The 12,127-nt window shown below is 37.2% G+C and overlaps 1 pseudogene; it reads right to left on the bottom strand.

The window, feature by feature from the left end:
* Nucleotides 1-5,925: 5,925 nt before the first annotated feature.
* Nucleotides 5,926-12,127, bottom strand: part of LOC122150349 — a 15,807-nt pseudogene continuing 9,605 nt past the window's right edge.

The following is a 12,127-nucleotide window of genomic DNA, read 5'->3' on the forward strand; positions in this document are numbered from 1 at the left end:
TACAGATGGTGGTTGACTGTTAACAGATTGACTGTTAACCGGAAGGCTGGTGGTTCAAACCCACCAGCCACTCCTTGGAAGGAAGATTGGGCAATCTATTTCCATAGGGATACTTCCTCAGAAACCCAAGGAGGGATCACTATGAGTTATAAACAACTCGATGGCAATGTGTTTGTTGTTGTTTTTAAGTTAGAAAGATTCTGTTCTATATTATTATTGTCCTGACTTCCTCTCCATCTGGAAGTTCTCTAATTATACTAATTAATCTCTCTTTTTGCTTTGAAGTTCTCATAGTTTACAGATTGACACCTCTGATTCTCTGTTTTCAGTCTTGTAAGCTTATTTTAATTTTGAAAATTCTTTTTCTGGGTTGGTTTCTGGTTGATGATGCCATGTGTCTTTATATTAGGTTGTTATCCTCCATTGTTGATTTTTTGTCTGAAGGACTCCTTTTAGCACTCCTTGTAAGGTTGGTCTGGTTTTTATATAGTCATTTAATTTTTGTTTATCTGGAAATGTCCTAATTTCACCATTATATTGAGGGACTGTTTTGATGGATATATTATTTATGGTTGGCAATTTTTTTCTTTCAAGGTTTTATACTTGTCATCTTATTTCCTTCTTGTTTGCATGGTTTCTGCTGAGAAATCAGAGCTTAGTCTTATTAGTAGCCCTTTGCAGGTAACATTTCTTTTTATCTGAGCTGTTCTCAAGATTCTTTCTTTGTCTTTGTCTTTGGAAAGTTTGATTATGATATACCTTTTGTGGTGTATCCTGTTTGGGGTTTGTTGAGCTTCTTGGATGGATATTTTTTCATCTTTCATGATATTAGAGAAGTTTTCTTATAGCAAGTCTTCATCCATTTTATCTGTGGTTTTCTTTGTCTTCTCTTTTTCTGGAATTCTAATCATATATAGATTATTTCTCTTGATAATTAGCTCACATAATTCTTAGGTTTTCTTCTTTATTATTTTCTGATTTTTCTTAATATAAACTACTGTCAAGGGGCTTGTCTTCTATTTGGCCAATCTGTTTTTAAGTTGCTTTGATTCTACTCTTTTGCCCTTCTGATTTGTTATCTATCTCTGTAATTTTAGTGTTAATCTTCTGGTTTTCTAATTGCTGTTTTTGTATGGTTTCTAACTGTCTATTAACTTTGTCAGTTTGCTCTTGTATTGTTTTTCCAGATTCTTCTATGGTATTGTCCGTCCTTTCCTTGAGTTTGTTTCTTGTTTCCTTGAGCTCTTGGAAGGCCCTTTATGTATATCTTTTTAATTGTTTATGAGGGAGTTCTATTACCTGTTCTTCCTCAGGGAGGTTTCCTAGTTCTTTATTTTGGACACTTGCTTACACCATCTTATCCTGTTTCTTTGTTTGAATTGAAGTTGTCTGTTGTCTCAAGACATTTTGAAGTTGTTTTTATTTGTTGATTATGTGTTAGTTTGTTTCATCCTGAAAATTTGTTTTCCTTTTTTTGATATCTCTCAGTGCACATGGCAGGTGTGCTTCTTTGTTTGCTAGTTTGGCATCACTGGGCCTCTCCCTATATATCTCAGGTGGGTGGAATAACTTGTGGTAATGTGCACACATGTTTCTATTGATCTTGAAGAAGAGCTGCTGATGGTGAGATTAGCAGGTGTTGTCCACTCTTTGTCATACATCCAGCAGTGCAGGAGTAAGTGGAGATGCTTGCCTTTTGGGTGAGTTTGTAGGTATGACTGACTTAAAATTTAACAGATTGGGTGCCATCGAGTCAGATCCAACTCATAGTGACCCTCTTTGGGTTTGTGAGGCAGTGTCACTACAGAAGTAGATTCTTCAACCTTCCTTCTGAGGAGTGGCTGGTGGGTTTGAACCGCCAGCCTTCTAGTTAGGCAGTCAAATGCCTTAGGCACTACACCACCAGTGGGGAATTAATGTCTGCTTCCCTTTGGATAGGGCAGAAAAGAAAAGGAGAGAAAATTTTTAAAAAGAGGGATAGATAAGAAGAAAAATTGGTAAAAATAAAAGAAAGAAGAGGAGGAAAAGAAAAGGGAAAAAATGGGGCTCTGCGGTTATGGTCACTTGGCAGCAGTGGCAGCAGGTGGCTGTGGTACAATCCAAGGGAGTACATGCCCACAAAGGTGGCAGGAGCCTGGCACATGTGAATATCTCCAACAGAGGAGGGTACAGTGTCACATGTTTTGCATGCAGTGGGAGCAATACCTGTCAATGGCACAGGTACAGGGATGCAGAGTCACAGACACTAGTTCTGTCTGCTTGGGCCACCTTGTGATAGGTGGCTGGGCTGCAGAGGAGATGGCCAAGTAATATTCTTTTTGTCATATTCTTGTAATCAATGACACAAATCAATATACTGGTTGTATACACAAATCCATATACTAAGATTACCCCTGAACTGTTCCCTTAGCTGAGTCTTCAACAGGTTATTCCATATTTTATCAAAATATCTACTTATGAATTATGAGGAACACATATGAATTCCATGTGCATGTACCTAATGTTATATCTCCCTTATGAAACAATGAGTCTCTTGGTCCAAGGCAATATTGCATGAGATACTGTAATGGATATGGCTTTCTGTAACCTTGGAGATATAATGCTTGCACAGGGATTGCAGCAAGAAAAAACAAACCCAAAGTATTAGTTTTCTATTGTTGCTATAACAAATATCCACAATTTAATGATTTAAAACAACAACAACTTATTATCTTATAGTTCTACAGATCAGAATTCTAATATGGAACTAGCTAAGATCAAGGTGTTAGCAGAATTCATTCCTTTCAGGAGGCTCTAAGGGACAATCTGTTTCCTTGCCTTTTCCATTTTCTAGGGGTCACCCCTTTCCTTGGCTCAAGGCCCCCTTCCTTCATCTTCAAAGCCAGCAACATTGAGCCAAATCCTTTTCACACTATCATCTCTCTGGTCCTCTCTTCCAATTCTCTCTTCCATTTTTAAGGATATCTGTGATTAGTTTCGGGCCCACCACGATAGGCCAGGATAATCTCCCTATATGAAGGTGAGCTGATTAACAGTTTTTATTCTATCTGCTACTTTAATTTTCCTTTGCCTTGTAACTTAACATGTTCACAAACTGATTGAACACAGTCTCTCATCTTCGCCAAGCATCTCAACAAATCTGACTCCAAAAGCTTTAAAGAGAGATATTTTTACTGAAGGTTTCTTTAGAACAAAAAAAAAAATATGTGCACATTATAGCAGGAGGTCCATTAAATATTTCTCTTTAACCCCAAAGATCCACTCCTTAGATCAACTTCTTTCTCACTTTCTTGCTCCAAATTTCAGCCTTTCACACAAAACTCATAGTCATTTAATTACTCCATTTTTTGCCCACTTTTTCTAGCCTCCTGCTCCTCCATTAGATTTTTTTTTTTTTTTTTTTTTTTCTGTAGGATCCTTCCCTGTTCTTAAGTAACTTGGCCAGGCTTGACTAATCCAATGTTCTTCTCTAAAACTAGCTGAGCAAGGAAATGATGTTTTCCTCTTGGTGTAGGTTAGGAGTAAACATGCTAATTTCAAATATATATTCAGTATTTTTCCTATGATTTTTGTCTCATAGAACCACATTTACTGCATCTTTAAAACATTCCTTAAGGCTTGTCACACACAATCATAGGCACACATAACACACTACATCGAGTGGATTCCAACTTATAGTGACCCCCATAGGATTTCCAAGGCTGTAAATCTTTATGGAAGTAGAGTGTCTCATCTTTATTCCAAGGAGCAGCTGGTGGGTTCAAAACACAGACCTTTTGGTTAACAGCCCAATGTCAATCACAGCACCACCAGAGTTCCTAGGCACACATAGATATGCAATAAATATTAATTTTTCAATTTATTAGATAAATGTTTCAGAAATTTTTATTACCAGACAGAAGTATTTTGCTATATTAATCCAACATGTATTTATTGGACACTTACTATGTATAGTACAGTACTAGGCACCGGGGAGCCACGCAGCTGTGAATGGTGCAAGGAGTGTGCAGAATCCCAAAAGAAGTTCCCATTGCATCAGCCTATTCATCCCACTAACCAAATAAAATTTGAAAATTGACCTGATGAGGTGATCTAAATGTCTCTTTAGACTCATAATTTTCCAAAGCTCATTATACAATTTCACATTAGAATTTTCAGCTCTTGATATCAAAAAGTAATAGACCAAAAACAAACTAAAAATATAAGTAATATTCAGATCACTGTAGGAAAGACTCATCCTCCTCTCAGATAAATGACTGAACCAGAAAGTTTAATTAGTGCTACAATCAGTTCAAACTGAAAAACATTCACTGTACCTTAGACCAGTCTAATGTTAACCAACATTGTACATTAAACCTAGATCACATTCAGCAGGAAGGAAATCATTTGTAATGGAAAGAATTCAGTTTTAATGTTCTGTAATGGGACATTTATTAGTATACAAGAGGGTCAGAAGAACTAATTAGAGACTATTTGAGCAAGTATAAGTAATATGGTTTTCCCAGGTTGCCAATTGGGATTATAAATCCCAGAGCAGTCTACTTAGATGCAGATACAGTATCAGATTTTACATGGCTGGGGATTATTTTAGTGCCCCAAAGCTCAATTTAAATACCCAGATTGTGAAAATTTACTTCAGTAAAGCAAGCTTAAGTCACATTCGTCCTTTTGATTTTTATGGGATCTGAGCAGCTAAAGTCCTACTTACTTTAAAAAAAAAAAAAAAAATTAGCTCCATGGAGTTCCTTTTCCATTTTATGTACTTCTGTGCAAACACTGAAAAACAAAATCTTTTCTTTTTCCTTTTTTTTTTACACTACCCAGCATTCCTGACACTAATTATTTGGATTGCTTAATTCCCTCTTTTTTACTGTTTGCATGTAACTCACTTTACCAAAATTTTCTGAATGTGGGACCTTCCTAACAGTTTCTTTTTTTCAGCAAATGTAAGGAAAGCTGTCTGAGGAGAGGGAGTAATTTTGGAATTTGATAGCAAGGCCCCTGAGGATATGAAAACTAGCTTAAAATGCATAGTACAACTGCCTCAGGCAAGTAAGGTATACGGTATACCCAAGCTATGAACATCTGGTTTGCAACTATTATTTACATAATGAATTCATTTTTTTTCTCCCTTAGTATTTACTTCAGGACCTGCTCTCTCCCTCAGGGGGTACTCCAGAACACAGTTGAGCTCTGCTAAGCCAATATGGGCCAGCTGGTAGTCAGCATGGCCTCTACCTCCTCACTTTGCTCTTCAAGGAGATGAGCCACACTCTACTCTTTTTACCTTTTTGACTTTATAACAACATTTTTCTTATTTCCATTTAAGGCAATTTTTTTCTCAGTGTATAAATTTGTCACCTAAGCAATAATAATAACAAAAATTCTTCTTTTCTTAATTCTTTTCATTTTTAGAAGGAGCTCTGGTGGCACAGTGGTTAAAATATTGGGCTGCTAACCAAAAGGTCAGTAGTTTAAACCCACCAGCCATGTGAGAAAGATGAGGCAGTCTGCTTCCATAAAGATTGACCCTATTGGGCAGTTCTATTCTGCATTATAGGGGTGCATTGAGTCAGAACTGACTCGATGGTACTGAGTTTGGCTTTCTTTTTATTACTTGATTCATTTACTTTTTGAACAGATTAATTTTATCACATCAAAAATATCACCTTAGTTCATAGGCAGGAGCTCTGGTAGCATAGTGCCTAAGGCACTTGACTGATAACCAGAAGGCTGGTGGTTCAAACCCACCAGCCACTCCTCGGAAGGAAGATGGGGCAATCTACTTCTGTAGTGATACTGCCTCCGCAACCCAAGGAGGGGTTGCTATGAGTCGGGTCCCACTTGACGGCACATAACAACACAACAACAACAGTTCATAGGCATCATCTAGCCTTGTTTCCATAGCTAGAAAATTTTTAGATCTTACTTAGCTTTTTGAATGATTCCTTTTTCAGAGATATAGATATTGCTCATAAATTTTTGGATGTCCTTGTTTTTATCTGTCGTGGCTTGCTGAGTAAAAGCAGCAAGATTTGATGCAAGTTCAATACCATTTCTTCAAGAATTAACTCATCTTTCTGGGCTTGAGATGCTGAACAAGCAATACCTGGCCTCCTCCAAGCCCTATCAATGTATTTTTCACCCCAAAAGTTTTGGATTTTAACAAGAGATCCAATCTCTTGAATAACTACATTGATGGGGAAGTTACCATACACAGACCTCATCTCGTAATGGAAGCCCAATGTAATATGCTTAATTGTGTTCTCTACATGGCTGCAGGTAGTGCAAACGGTAGCTGGTTCCTTTCTATTTTACCACCATCTGTGAGCGCACACTTTTTTCCTTTCCAAGCAGATTGAGTTCTACATCCACATCATTGAAATCCCTCCACAAGGTTCCTCTGGACTCTTCACAATAACAATGGTCTCTCCAGAGTGATGTCAACATTTTCTGGAGAGTCTACAGCCTGGTTGCTGAGAATGGTCCTCACATTCACAGTAGATGTGACAAAGCAATAATTCTTTTCTAATCACCTCTTTTCTGTACTTTCTCTGTCCAATTTTGAACCAGAATTAAAACGACAACCCCTATCTCTGCCCCCCTGCCCCCACTCCCCCCCAAAAAAAAGTTGCCATAGACTTAATGCTGACTCATGGCAACCTATGTGTTTCTGAGTAAAACTGGGCTCCACAAGGTTTTCATTGCTGTGATCTTTCAGAAAAAGATCACCAGGCCTTTCTTCCAATACACCCCCATGTGGTATCAAATTGACAACCTTTCAGCTACTAGTGGAGGCCTTAACTGTTCGTACCACCCAGGGACTCCATGAACTGAAATTTAACCCATTTAAAAATGGAAACGTGTAGAAGTTATGGTTATGATACATTTACATAAAAGTAAAATGTTCAAAGAAATTTGGGAACAAATAGCTAGAGCCAAATTGATCTATAAACACAATGGAATCTACAAAGGAACAGGATGACAATATGATTCTGAAGATAGAATAGCAGAGAGAAGAATACAAAATATAAACTTGAATAAAAAAAAATGAGAATGAGTTGGAGATTTGTCCTATCTGATACCAGCGTTTTAAATAAAGCTGTAATAAGAACTGTGTGTTATTGACATGGGGTTTGATAAATTGAATAGTGGAATAGAGTCCTAAAATAAGCCCAAACCACACAATATGGAGTAGAAATTAGGGATCAGTGGGGGGAGTAATGGTTTTTCAGTCAATGTGTTTGGAACAATTGGTTATCTGCAAAAGAACAACAACAACAAAAAAAAATTGTATTCCTAAAATACACTGTCGTGTTGGCAAAGAACATTGAAAGTACCGTGGACTACTAAAAGAACTTACAGGTCTGCCCTGGAGGAAGTGCAGCCAGAATGCTCCTTGGAGGCGAGAATGGCCAGACTTTGTCTCACATACATTGGTCATGTTGTCAGAAGGGATCATTCCCTGCAGAAGGATGTCATGCCTGGTAAGGTGGAGGGGCGACGAAAGAGGGGAAGGCCCTCAATGAGATGGATTGACATGGTGACAGCAAGAATAGCAAGTATAGAAAGAATTATGGAGCTGGCTCAGAACAAGGTGGTGTTTTGTTTTGCTGTGCATAGGGTCGCTACGAGTTGGAGACAATTCGACGGTACCTAACAACAACAACAACAAACACATACCATGTAAAAAAAGTAATTACTAGTTGTAAATTAAAGATAAAAATTAAAGGCAAAACTATAGAAATTCTAAAATAAGTTATAGAATATATTTACAACCTAACAGTGCAGAAGAATTTTTTAAACAGTAATTAAAGCTGCATACTATAAAAGGAAAGATGGATATAGCACAACATTAAAACTAAAAATTTGTGTTCATCAAAAGACATAAAGAGTTAAAGAGAAAAATTATAAAAAAGATTTTGCTGTACATATTTTTCACAAAGAATTTGTATATAGAATCAATAAGAAAAAGACATGATGGAAAAATTATGCAAACAGAAATGAAAGTTTAATAGAAAATGTGAAAAGTAGAATTTTGAAATGAAGTTCAACAAAAAAAGAGTAAAAAAAAATGCAAATGGGTATTTCATAGCACAGGCAACACAACTGTCCCTAACCTTATGGAAAGATGCCTATCATTAATAGTAATCAGAAAAATACAAATTAAAGTTGCAGTGAGAGACAAATTGTATGAAAATTAAAATGGTAGTAAATAAAAAGTTTAAATTCTGTCCCAAACCAGGTAAGGAAGAAGTCTCTAACACATTACTGGTTGAGATTTAAATTGTCACAGATACTTCAGATAATAGTTTAGCCTGACCTTACTAAAGGAAATTGAACACATACATATCCTATGATTCAGCAATTCTTGCCCTAAATATATACCATAGAAAAATTCTATCCCATGAAGGAAGAGGATTTGTACAAAAATGTTATTAATAGCCCCAAATAGGAAACAATCTAAGTGGCCATTAACAGGACAATGGGTAAATTATGGTCTATTCACACACAAAAATAAGACATAGGAGTGAAAGATAATAAATTACAATTGCATGCATCAATATGAATAAATCTCAAAATCATAATCTGAGCAAAAGAAGCATATCTCAGAAGAATATTATAATATGCTTCTACCTACACAAAGTCCAAAAATAGGCAAAAACAAACAAGGTATTGTTTAGGGGTATGTACAAATACATATACATTGCATATATACATGCATTTTATATAAGGAGTTCTGGTGATGCAGTGGTTAAGTGCTCAGTTCTTAACAGACAGGTTGAAGGTTGGAACCCACCACGAGCTTGGTGGGAGAAAGACATGGTGATTTGTCCTCATAAGGATCACAGCCTTGAAAACCCTATGGGACAGTTCTACTCTGTCCTATAGGGTCACTATGAATTAGAATTGACTCAAATGTAATGGCTTTGGTTCTTTTTGGTTATATCACATTGTGATGAAACTCTTGTGAAATCACTACAGATTAATAAGTAAGCACAAATTAGCTCATGCTTACCTTGTTTATTGAGTAATTTCCCCTGTGTAGAAATATTGTTGTTGTTGTGTGCCGTCGAGTTGGACCCAACTCGTAGCTATCCCTCCTTGGGTTTCACTACGGCAGTATCACTACGGAAGTAGATTGTCCAACCTTCTTTCTGAGGAGTGGCTGGTGGGTTTGAACCTCCAGCCTTCTGGTTAGCAGTCAAGTGCCTTAGGCACTATGCTACTATAGAGACCAATAATGGGCAAGATCAAATTAAAAAACTTTAGAGGCAAAATATGCTCTTTCAAGTTCACTACTGCATCAGTTTTGCTCATTCCTAACACTGAGCCTAGCGTATGACACATAAACCAAACTCACTACTATGGAGTCAATTCAACTCATAGTGACCCCTCCTTGGGTTTCTAAGGAGGTATCTCTACAGAAGTAGATTGCATAGTTAGGATTAATTGAACAAATGAATAAAAGTGACACAGCCTGGAGCTATAGAAGACTGTATCATTGAAGGATCCTTAAATTCTATCTAAATATATCAGAAAATATAGAAAATAAGAGCTGAACTTCAATTCCATTAACCTATAGACTGAGTTGGAATTGACTTAGAACACTGGGTTTGGTTTTGGTTTTGGTTATAGACTAAGCTGCTGTAACAAAGAGACCCAAAAAAGGTAGTGCCTCCAATAAGATAGCAATGCATATGCCAGTCATATATACCAGTTTAGAAGCAAAGGTCAGGGGACCTCGAGTGGATATGTGATTAGAGGTCTCCAGAGACTCAGGTGCTTTCTCTCTTGTTTGACCATTCCATAGAACAGGGGCCAGCTAACATTTAATCTAAAGAGCCAAATAAACTCAAAACTCACTGCCACTGAGTCGATTTCGATTCATAACAACCCCTTTTGGGTTTCTGAGATGGTAAATCCTTATAGAAGTAGATTGCCCAGTCTTCCTTCCACGGAGTGGCTAGTGGGTTTGAACCACCAACCTTCTGGTTAGCAGCCAAATGCCTTAGGCACTACGCCACCAAAGAGCCAGACAGTAAATATTAAGGGCTTCACAAACTATATATAGTCTGCAGTTTTTTCTTCATCTTCTTTCCTTCTCCTTTTTACAACCCTTTAAAAATATGAAAAACATTCTTAGTTCTAAACCACCTGCCATTGAGTTGATTCCAACTCATGGGAACCCCATTAATGTGTGTCAAAGTAGAACTATGCTCTGTAGGGTTTTCAATAGCTGATTTTTCAGAAGTAGATCACTAGGTCTTTCTTCCAAGGCACCTCAGTGTGGACTCGAACTTAAAACTTTTTGGTTAGTAGCTGAGCACTTCACCATTTGCACCATGCAGAAACTTCTTATCTCAGGCCTATAGAAAAATATGGCATTGGTCCAAGGACTGCAACTCTTGTCCCTGAGAACCATCCTTGTCCTCTGGGTTAAGAGTCGATTTCCAGCAGCACATGGGAAAGGGAAAAAACTGTGGAGGCAGATAATTTTCTCTAAAAGAGTGGCTGAGAAGTCATACATATTCCTTCTAATCTCATTACCATGGCAAGAATTTAGTCATCTGATCATATATGATTGCACAGGAGACTGGGGAATGTAGTCTCCAGCTAGGAAAATGTGCCATTTTCAAACTCAGATGAAAATTTCTATTCATAAGGAAGAAAATAATGGGTACCAGGAAATAATGAACCGTCTCTGTCATAGCCATGCATATACCAGCTAGCTTTGTCAAGTACTAACATTCGCCTTATTTACATCAAATTTTATATAAAAAGTAATATAATATAGTACAGTATAATATTGCAGCTAGAATGCAGACCCCTGTATCAACCTCTACTCAATTCTATTCCCTTCATTTCTCCTCTGAAGGTAAGCTTTATCCTGAACTTGCTATTTATTATTCCCATTCATATGTATGTTTCCATAACATTTTTTTATTTTTTGACCTTTGTATCAGTTTGCATTTTTCCTCATTCAAAGTTATGTTTTTGAGATTTTTCCATGTTAACACATGTAATTTTAGTTTATCTGATTTATCTGCTGTATAGTGTTCATTCTATAAATTAATAAAACAAAACAAACAAACAAAATCAAATCCATTGCTGTTGAGTAAATTCCAACTCATGGAAACCCATGTGTTATAGAGCAGAACTGTGTCATTGGGTTTTCTTTGCTATAATACTTATGGGAACAAATTGCCAGACCTTTCTTCTGTGGTACCACTGAGTATGTACAAACTGCCAGCCTTTTGTTTAGTGGTCAAGCACAAACCATTTGCAACAACCAGAGACCTGTGGACCTAATATTAATTATTTATTAATTCTCTTGTTGATAAAAATTGAATTATTTCCATTTTTTTCCAAAGTCCAGAGTTCCGAGGAACAGTGTTAATAATAGTCCAGGAATGAGATGACTATATGCTCACAACCCACTGGATCAGTGACAGAAGTGGCTCCAAGGGCAGATTACAAAAAAAGAGACAATAAAAGTCAAGTAGATCAGACAAGTCTTTATTAAGGAGCTTGCTAATAGAAGACAATGCCAAAAATCTCACACCAGTGAAATGCAATGGTGTAGTGAATTACTTAATATGGATCTTCTAGCCCTGGTCTTTGTGACCCCCAACAGATGACTGGGTTGGAACTATGCAAATATGAAGAGTTTGTGGCCTAGCAAGGGGATTGGATAGCTTGTTAATAATGTAATGTAAATAATGTAAATAGTAAGGTATATAAAACCTTAACATGGGTGTTGGTCAGTTTTGCCTTTCCACTAAGCTTAAAATGAGCCATTCCAGTTGGCAGACAATGGTCCTACAAGTTTATGTGAATGATCAGAATTCCCAGGTGTATAGTAGAGCTGACAAGGGGCAAGGTTGTGATCACTGCTTGGTCACAGCCAGTGACCAGAGAGACCGAGTAGTTGAACCTGGGGGCTTGGGACCATAGTCGCAGGGGACATCAAGCTCAATTGGCATAACATACTACACAAAGCATTGTTCCACCTCCTACCTTGGTGAGTAGTGACTGGGATCTTAAAAGCTAGCAAGCTGCCATCTAGATGCAACAATGGGTCTCTCCTCATCCAGAGCAAAGAAGAATGAAGAAAACCAAAATT

The sequence above is a fragment of the Orycteropus afer genome, unplaced genomic scaffold, assembly GCF_000298275.1.
Source record: "Orycteropus afer afer isolate SDZICR_OR568_19922 unplaced genomic scaffold, OryAfe1.0 scaffold00126, whole genome shotgun sequence".
NCBI lineage: Eukaryota > Metazoa > Chordata > Mammalia > Tubulidentata > Orycteropodidae > Orycteropus > Orycteropus afer.